The sequence below is a fragment of the Filicampus tigris genome, chromosome 22 (genome assembly GCF_054856515.1).
Source record: "Filicampus tigris isolate MCC_2025a chromosome 22, RoL_Ftig_1.0, whole genome shotgun sequence".
In the NCBI taxonomy this organism is placed as follows: domain Eukaryota; kingdom Metazoa; phylum Chordata; class Actinopteri; order Syngnathiformes; family Syngnathidae; genus Filicampus; species Filicampus tigris.
The window spans coordinates 4,351,187-4,361,260 of record NC_141238.1 but is presented as its reverse complement, the minus strand read 5'-3'; the positions used below and the strand labels follow the sequence as shown (position 1 = coordinate 4,361,260).

The window sequence follows — 10,074 nt, the reverse complement described above, 5'->3', positions numbered from 1 at the left end:
AGCATTTGTCAAGTGCAAGAAAAGGTTCGCCAAGTATTGTGCAATAAAGTAAAGTAAACCTCAAACAAGTTTTAACCTTCCTTTCTGTGTACGGGGATGTACAGTAATACCAAAATAAATAAAATGAACCCAAAAATTAATGTATGATATTAATTGACAAAAAAAATTGACCTAATTAGTTCGTTTTATGAACTTAAGATGTAGTTTCAGTCCTCGTTTTTATTTCATTTGTTATTATTTTCTACTTTTTGTTAACCGTGGTTGCGAATCCGTACGCAGGTTACACATTTACGCGAATCACATTCTGCTGTTGAATATCGCAAAGCAACAGCTTGTGGAAAGAAAGGTGGTCTCGTTTAGAATTATGCTTCATTTGTCATGTTCCGCCAGCTGGTCGAGAATTAAGTGAAAAATAACGCCTGTTTGAAGCAGGTTGGCGGCAATTATACGCCGATTAAGGCCGCGCGCGGGAAACGCGCAACTGTGACCGCGTCGGGGTTGAGAAAAAAAGTGATTGCAGGCGACACTAAGTCTCCCGAGAATCCCTTTGGATTTTCACTTCATTCCACCGAGTACGAGCGGAACAACGGAGGGACTCGCACTCGCGCGCGGGGCAAATGACAGCGTGGCCGATATGATCGAGAGGTTGTGCCTTTAAACTCCTTATCCGTAACTGAGGTGCCTGATATGGTTTTTGGCACAAGCAAAGTCACCTTGACATTGCTGGCTTGAAAAGAATAATCTCACTGTCCCCGAGAGCGGGCCCGAGACGTTTTAGTGTCATTCCGCTGAGCTTTGAATGACGCAGGAATATTTTTTTTTTTTTTTGAAGCATCAATTAGAAGGGTTTACACAGGATGAAGATGACTCCCCCCCCCCCCCCCCAGTGGAGTCGGAAATATGGAAAATGCATTTAGAGCGTGACAAGTATGGAACATGAACTTGGGTTGTGAAGTAATAACTCCATTAGAGCCTTCGGTTGGGAATATGCAAATTAGAATGGCTGACGTACACGTCTGCAAGGGTGGAATATGAAATAAATATACAAACGGACAAATAAAAGAGTACACTATCTAATATCAGCTGTAGATTAAAAAAAAAAAAAAAAAAAAAAAAGTCGACACACCCGTTCAACTAATGCTAGCCACCATTTAACGTGCCTCTGAATAAACCCAAATAAAGTTCGGCTGTTCCAGTAGGCTTTTCCTGACATTTGGTGGTACATTATGTGGTATAGAAAAGAAATGCATATTCAATAGCAAATCTTTGCTGCTAGAAATAAATGAGTGTTCTTTTTTTTTTTTTTTTAATGTTGGTTTGCCATTTGAGGCTAATCTAAGGGACAAAGATAAATGTAAAATAAACACCCTGTGGCAAATTAAGCTACATTCACTCAACACAGCCAATATGGCTCGGAAATTAAAAATAGATTGTTTTTGCTCCAGTAATCATAACCCCGCCGTTCCCCTAATAGATAGTGGATACTCATTACATACTATCATAAGGACCCATTGACAGAGGTTCACATGATTTCTTACCATTCCAATCAAAGTTGAAGCGTTTGTTACCAAGCCAGTCGAATGCCCACAGAGATGCTATTCTCTTTAAAACCAGTCTACCGCTCATATTAATTCTAATGATTAAATGCTGCGGCTTCAAGTCAGTGACTTCAAATGTAGACCTCAGAGTGTGGACTGCTTTGCAGGGAAGATGATGTCAGCCAACGATCGCTTTTGACAAATATAAGTGTGACTTTTCGATTATGCACATTACATATTTAACCAGACGGAGGAGAGCTTCTGGTTTTGAGGCCCGAGCCAGACAAAGCGAAGCAAACTGTCACTTCGCCATTTGTCAGCACAATAATGACTTTTTCCCCCACCCCATTTATATTTAAAAGGTCATATGCAAACCGACTCCACTCATGTAATAAAGTTCATTTCAGCCACTGACGCCTTCTGCCTGCACCACAAAAAAAAAAAAAAGCTGCCGGCCAGAAAAATCTTGTTTTTGTTTGGAATTGTTTTCACTGTGGAGAAATTGTATGGAGCAAGGAATGCAGTAGACGAGTTCTCAAACATACAATTGTTTCGTGATTTGGAAGAAGTCAAACAAGAAATGAGTCTTCTCTGAACGGGCACTGGCAGCTCCATTTAGTCGCAGAGCGCCAAACGATGCATGATGGGCTAACTTGCGACGCAAAATGGGCCTAGAAACCTTCAAACTAATTCTGTTTGAAGATACCAACATATGGCATAAAACAATACTCCCAGGCATATATTCTTTATCCTCCATAGAGTAGGAGCATGCCCGTCCGTGTGATGCTGCCCCCTGGTGTCGAGGGACTCTTTTAAAGTTCAAAATCCGTTCCGTGCCGTGTAGCAGGATTCATAAATTCATCGGCGCGGCTCACTCGCTTACGATATTAAACCGCTAAATGGATGCAATGTCGTCTCACAGCCGTCATTTGGAAAATCATGTTGACATCTGCTGCCTGATGAACTTTAAAAATATTAACAAAATTGGATCACTTGCCAAGCCGATTATGTCCTCGTAAAGCTCAGCTGTCAGCCCAACAGCGGTGTAACCTTTTTGGAAAATAACCTCGCTAGCTCGTGATCCACCAGCGCTTTGTTGGCCCACAGGAAGCCGGAGCCCGCCTAGCTTCATTTGTCACGTCAAGCTTGTCCTATATCTGTCCAAACAAGCCGCTGACTGATGACAAGAGACGACGGAAGACACGGCGGGCGGAGCGCCGCGGCCGCAAACAAACGACTACTCCCACTTTCCTTTCGCCGTGTCAATTATTCAAACTCAACGGCCATCGTTTACATGATTGCACTGCTGCGACTCAACAAGTACAGAACGCAACGCTGCAAATTAAGGCACGTTTAGAGACGCGCGCTAATCGCCAATACATGCACGCAACGCCATTTTTTTCCCCCTCTCACTGTTAGATGAGTACATAAATAGCTATTTCATATTTCACCGCAATATTGACCACAGTTGCGCTGTAAATATTTTACTGTGCGAGAAGCTGCCAGTCAATCGCGAGGCGAATAAAGGCGAGTAGTGGCGCTTCAAAATAGCTCAGAGGGCAAACTCTTGAAAGGCTGTTGCACTAAAAAAGGGGACAGAAGACAAGAAGAGAATGCTGATTATGTCCATCTTTTGCTTTTAATCCAGTACAGTACTTTTCTTTTTTTTTTTTTTACCTTTCAAGAACAGTACATTCTTAAAGCGGAAGTCAACGCAAACATTTGTTTTCTCAAGAATATGTTGTATGTAAGCGCACTAGTTGAAACAGGGCATTCTGATAAATATTGCGTCAATCTCATCCACTCGTTTTTAGCCATCTCCGGGGGCGGCCATTTTGTCACTTCTGTCGACTGAAAATGACATCACAATTGTGAGCAGTTGTGATGTCATTTTCAGTCGACAGAAGTGACAAAATGGCCGCCCCCGGAGATGGCTAAAAATGACTTCTAGTATAGCACAACACGTTTGCATTTATGTGTCAAGAACGGTTTTCTTTTTTTTTTTACTTCTAAGTCAGTCTGTAGCGACTTACAATCAATACACTTTGTAGGCGAAAAGGGAAAACAAACGGGGAATAAACCACATGCTGCTTCACCGAATCACGCGCACGCCGGTATCAACTGTCTAGCTGGTTGAGTAACATCCTTTACATCCACAAGCTCAACCGGTTCCGGATGAGGCTCCTTCGGCCGCAAGCTGCAAAAAGACGATAAGTCGCTGGTAACATTTGAGTTTGAGGCGTGCCAGTTGCGTCTGGATGCATTTTGGGGCGGAGGAAATTGGCTGTCCCTCCGGCAGAGTGACAGATCTCTCTCTTTTCAACGACGCGTCCCAATGACCTTCATCCGTCCGCCGGCGGCTGTTGTCCGGAGCGTTTGCGCCGCACGTGGGCCGAGCGCGGCGTTTCGGCCTGCGTTTGCATCAAAGAGGCTCATTAGGGCGAGGCTGAGTCACTCCTCGCGGCTGTCGGCGCTTGTTATCGGACCGAGAGCTTGGGGAAAAACAATTACAGACGGACTCCCGGAATGAAGGTCTGAAAGGAGCAAGTAAATTGATTATACGCGTAGCGCTCGATGGCGACTATCGCCGTCCTATTGTTGACTATGCAATTAGCGCATATGATGGCGCCGAAGAAATACAGACATGGCCAAGTGCAAGTGACTAACCACACAGTATAATTGCAGGTCAAACTAATTTCACACTGGCAATCCGGCTTTGCTTAAGTCAACGCCCGCAAACGCTTTGCTTTCTCAAACACTTTCATGAGGCCCTGAATGTTTGTATAGTAAATAAAACGCTCTCATTTGGGAAGTTAGTCTCTTAAAAAACATCCAGTGGGAGTACGAATGGGTACATTAAAAAGAAAATTAATAAAAATGCCGTTTACTTATGCACGTAACTTTAGAGTAAAAAATTTCAATTAAAAATGTGAGGATGACTGGGATGAAATGAATTTTTAAAAAAGGGAACGCAAATCCCCGTTGTGCTCACTTTACCGTGGAATAAGCGCTTCTTAATTATTTTGTTTTGAGAGTAACAGCTTTATAAAATGTGACTACCGCAACTTTTTTGTTGTTGTTGTTGTTGCAGAGGATAAAGAATATATGCCCGTGAGCATTACTGCACGCTCTGTCTGCATGTGTCACTACTGCTTAAACCTTGCAATCCATTGTGGTCACATTATGATGCTATTCCTGCCAGTCGGCCACGTTACTACGGCAGTGATATCGACAAGTTGCCAGTACATTTGGAGAAACGTGCACCTGTGGAAATTGATGACGTTTCGCTTCACACCCCTCCTGCTATTTTCCTCCTCCATCTGACTTGTCTTACACATCCACATTTGAAACCCCCCCCCCCCCCCCGCCGAGCGGATTGGCCTCCGAGGAGGCTGGCTGAAAGCGAAGCAAAAGTAAATCTGGGCGTGGCCATGCCACTGCTGACCTTGGAGCTCATTAGTCGCAAGTATTGGCGAGCGAGATCCACCGATGGAGCGCATTGCCTGCGTTTAATTAGATTAAGATTCACAACGCTTCACCTTTACCCTTCTCTTAACCAGCTGTCTCCAAAGGACTGTGGATGAATTGCCAATGGCTTAAAAAAAAAAAAAAAAAAAAAAAAAAAGTGACTGAGAGGATCCAGCTTGGGGAATGCAGAAGGGGTGGGGCGAAAAAAAAAAAAAAAGGAGACTAAAGTGCTGCTTGATGCATGGAAGTATCTGAGTGGAAAATCTCCGCTGAATGCGAGCGAGCCGTTTTTAAAGATCAATACAGCTTTGGACAGTGAACAGTGAAAGTTCATTAAGTATGCAAAGGCGCGTCACGATGAAGACATCTGAGAACAAATGGCTATATTGATTTCTAAAGGGGGAGAGCTGGCTCGCTCGAGGAAATTTGCATGGACGTGTACGCGCCATTCATTTTGTCTATCGTTAGCGGATGAACTTTAAAGCACCCCCAGATGAGTTTCATTATACACAGTACAGTGAACCCTCAGATAGAATGGGAGGCGGGACAACTATTCTCTCTCTCTTTTTTTTTTTTTTTTTTTTTTTGGCCTTCTTGGATTTGCTGTTTATTTGAGTCACTGAGAACTGGAGTGCTCATGGCACATTTTGTTTGGCGGGATCTTGTGACGCCGTCGCAGCGAATGCTTAAACGCGGCACGTCAGAGTGTTTGGGAAGTTAGCAACTGAACTCACCGGTACGGCACCACGTTCTGGCGTACGAGCAGACTCATAATAGCACACAGGGCGAAGAATCCAGCAATTAACTCCTAGAAAGAAAAAAAAAAAAAGGGAAAACATTATCATTTTTTTTTTTTTTTAAACGGATTATTTAAGAGCGTTACTATGAAATTAACATAGTACCCTCCATACTGATTGAGTGGTGCAGCGCTGTTTGAATATGCAGTGAGTTTAGGTTTCCCCCTTTATAGAGCCTTCAATGAATCTTCAATAACAACAATAATAAATATAAGAATAATAAAACAATAATATCGGAGGGAGGTATTATCAAGTTATTTTGATCATCACTACTAATTTTGAAGACTAGATCGACATGGCAACACATGCTGAAATCTGATTCAACCCCCCGCAAAAAATAAAAAATAAAATAAAAAAACATCCATACACACCAAAGCGGAAGCAGTGCTGCCATGAGAAACATGACCAAATAAAGAGAATCGACTTCTGGGAATAAATAAGACAATTTCACGGTGGAAAAAAAAAAAAAAATAGTAGAATTTAGATTTGAACTGCCACCGTAATATACATCAATAGGCGACAATCGTCCCTGTGTGTACGCCCATGTGCCACCACAAACGGTTGTGAATGTCAAGCGACAGTTCCTCTCTCCTGGCTTCTTAATTGAACACCTCCTCCTGGGAATTTACCTGTCAGGGCTGCTTTAATGGATGAGGAGCAAACGATATATCAATGCCAGTGCCGATGTCGCCACTGCAGCAGCATCAATATGGGACAACAGAGAGGGGGAAAAAAAAAATGGGACCCAAATGTACCTCAAGGTCCCTTAACTAACACTACAGAATGTTGGACAAGTGTATTTCCACCACAACTGCACACTCTGATGAGAGCAGTGTCAAAGAAATGCGCTTTGATAAAAAGTGGAGTGCCGCCCTTAAAACATCAGTTATAGTATTAATACAAGAATAGAACGACATCAAATATATCTTCTGAACCTTTGACAACATACTGTAACACAAATACAGCGTTGCCATTTAGAGCAGTAACTTTCATAAGTGTGGCTCCCTCTAGTGGTAGACAAAAGAATAACTGAATTAAATGTTCAAACTGCGCATAATATTAGAGTGGCTTACAATGATAATACATTTACTGTACTTCTTGTGACTAAAACCTCTGCCTGTTATGCATGAACACTCACTGCTATGCTACTGCGTTTGAATCTTGGTCATTCATTAACTTTGTTTGCAATGACGTGTTTTATCAACCATTGTGGAAGTGTTTACATTTGTTTTGTCTATTTTATGAAAAACCTTGTATGCGTTTTGGCATGAATAAAGAACAATAGCCGTTAATGTGATTATTTTGTTTAGGATTTTAACTGTATATCAAAACATAAGTACAAGGAACATAGTGAAAATTGAATCAAGTAAAAGCAACTGTGTTGAAACTCGCAATCATATATCCACTTCAGATGGTCGAACTGTAATTTGTTACAACTGTAATTACAATTACAACTGTAAAACACAGAGGGGAAAAAAAAACAGAAAAGAAAAAGTAAACATATAAGTACTTGTATGTATTATTACACGCAGAATAGAACCACATTGTTCTTACCTTACGTTCTCTTTGTTAAAGTCGCAGTTCAATAACACCGGCTGATTTCTCAAGCAACTTACAAGCAACTTACAAAAAAAAAAAAGAGATTTGAATTCATTACAATGATAGCAGATGGAAATGAGATGGGGAGAAAAAGAAAACATTTGAAATCGAGAGTGAGGAATTCCAAGGGGGCAAAATGACGGCGAGAAGTGAGCTGATTAGGAGGCAGGTGTGCTGATTACAAACAGCTGTGCAGCAGAAGAGAAACAAAACCTGCGCTATTTACTTTTAATTACTCCAATAAAGTAAGCTCAATAAATAAAATGGATACAGTAAAACCAATTGAATAATGAAATTAATTAGATCAAATAAAATGAAAAAAAAAATTCTTACAGTGACACAAATACAACAGTAGAATCAGAGTTCTATTGTGAAATCTGAACTTTTTTTTTTTCCTTCCGCTTTTGGCGTCTCCATCTTTTATGCGCAGACGTCCGCAGCTTCGATATGTAGCATTCATGTTCGAATGTCCTTGGCTTTTCTCTAGCGGTATGAAAAAGGAAGTACAACTCAATTGTATTTAAATGTTTGGTACAATACATTTGCATTTAATGTAACGCGTGGTGGTGCTAGCTGAGGGGCGTAATTTGTCATGAAATGGGTGTTGTTGGGTAGCCGAAGGAGCAATCAGACTTCTTGACATTCCACAAGCCGTTGTTTAATTTTGTTTACAACAAAACAATACTTTCCCAGCACACCACGCGTTACAAAAGAGCATAGCGAGTCAATGAATCATAAAACGTGAACTGAAGAAATTCAGGGGAAAATAGGTGACCAACTCACACAATAAAACAAAGAGGCGCCGCCGTGTGGCGCGACATTGTACTACAATAACTGATTTACGATACAATAACTGAGGTCCGTATTTTTTTTAATTTTTTTTTTTACCTCTTTCTGCAATCTTATTTGAATCAAAGTTACTCAACTCCGCGTGTTGGTAGGCATTTTTACAATAAACATTGTTAGGTGCTACTTTTAGTTTTGTTTCAGGATCAACTGGAGTTGAATACAAAATCAAAGCTTTCCGTGCTCCCGTTTGGCTGATCGCGATGATCGATGCAAACATAGCACGCACGGAAAGTCAGTGTGCGAATACTTAGGCTAGCAGAACGAAGGCTGCAAAGAGGCAAAAACAAAACAGCCAGTACTTTCCCCGGGTCGTTGCTTCAATATTCTCCCCTAATAGCGTGGACTTCTTGTTTGAATGAGATAACAGAGATAAATAGCCACATCGGGTCTACTCTGAGAGCGTTTTTTTTTTTGTCCGTCGGTGCCATTTGTGGACAATGTGATTACAGATTAGAGAGCCCGCTGCCAAGAAAAAAAAAAAAACAATGCGGAGGAAGCATTCAGGTGCAATATTCTCCGAGGCCGGGAACTATTGGATTTACCGCTACCAAGAAGAAGAGCCCGAACACATTCAAATGGTGTCGGTTGTCATTTAACGCTCCGTTTGTTGTGACAAGCCATGGGAGGACTGACGGGGAACATGAAAACGAGGATTTACTGTGGGATTTGGGGGGAAATGAAGCTGAGCAAGAAGTTGAGTTTAATTGGGCTGCATGTCTGCATGCAACCTTGACTGAAAGTGCAAAAAGAGTTTGCAAATCAATAATCAAACCCCAAAATGTTACCATCAATTAATCCCAGCAAATAAATGCCTCACCTCAAATAAAATGTCATGTGGTACACAACACCATGTAAAATTTAAAAAAAAAAAACGGTCCCCTATACAGTCGAGTATAACGCAAATAATGAAAGCTCGGTCCTCCATCACACAAAATCGAGTATTTTGATTTGTTTTGCGTTTGCGTCTTATGACCCGCAACTTTCTTGCCAAACACAGACGACAAAAGATAGCTCGGCACTTTGGTGGAGTGTTGCGATGGGTTCATAAAGGAGCATAGGACCACTTTATACCCACGCTTGAAGTTTGAGTGGAGCTTGACTGGGACCCAGAGAGGCTCTCAAGGCTTTGAATGGACACATCATGCCTGAAGACAAAATGTCGGTTGTCAAGAACAGAGAGCGACGGTCATTGTTCGTGTTGTTCGCAGTAACATCCAAACCACACCTACGGCATCTCCATGAATGCCGCCACCCACAAAGGTTTTTTTTTCTTTCCCAGCTCCATTTCCTCTCCTCAATTAAGGCAGCAACCTTCTCTGTGTTTTGTTGGCGCAGCGTCGTCACTCCGACAGAAAAGATAATGGAGCAAAATGGATCGTTATTTCCCTTGCAGCGCAGCCATTAAGCAAAGTGCTGGCTGTGCCCGCGTAGCTTCATTTTCTTCTCCAGCTATATCACGTTCCTAAAAAGTGTTTGGGGCTATATATATATATATATATATATATATTTTTTTTTTTTTTACCTCCAAAATGGGAGCGGTACAGGAGTGTGAGTCGTTTTCACCGGTCCGGACAGGATTGATTGATTTATTTATTTTACTATGATCTGGAACGGTATGGTACAGGATTTTTTTTTTCTATGGGAGTGGGATGGGACACCCACATACTACACTATTGAATCCGTTTGGAATCAATTATTCTTATGCTAATCCAATAATTAGTACAAGTCACGCAATATACAACGCGTGTATTTTTACGGAGCAGATTTCACAGGGGAGCTTGAAACAGTCTTGAGAACTGTCAGTGTTCTCATCACGTTTGTCA

General features: G+C 41.6%; 1 long non-coding RNA gene across 2 annotated transcripts; it reads right to left on the bottom strand.

The window, feature by feature from the left end:
* Positions 1-3,489: 3,489 nt before the first annotated feature.
* Positions 3,490-7,567, bottom strand: LOC147126578 (uncharacterized). Of its 2 annotated transcripts, none has more exons than XR_015084732.1 (3): positions 7,358-7,567; positions 5,741-5,814; positions 3,490-3,949 (listed from the first exon to the last, which is right to left on the bottom strand). It is a non-coding gene; the product is annotated as an uncharacterized LOC147126578 (long non-coding RNA). The 2 variants fall into 2 exon arrangements; XR_015084731.1 differs by having other exon boundaries at positions 3,936-4,072.
* Positions 7,568-10,074: the final 2,507 nt, after the last annotated feature.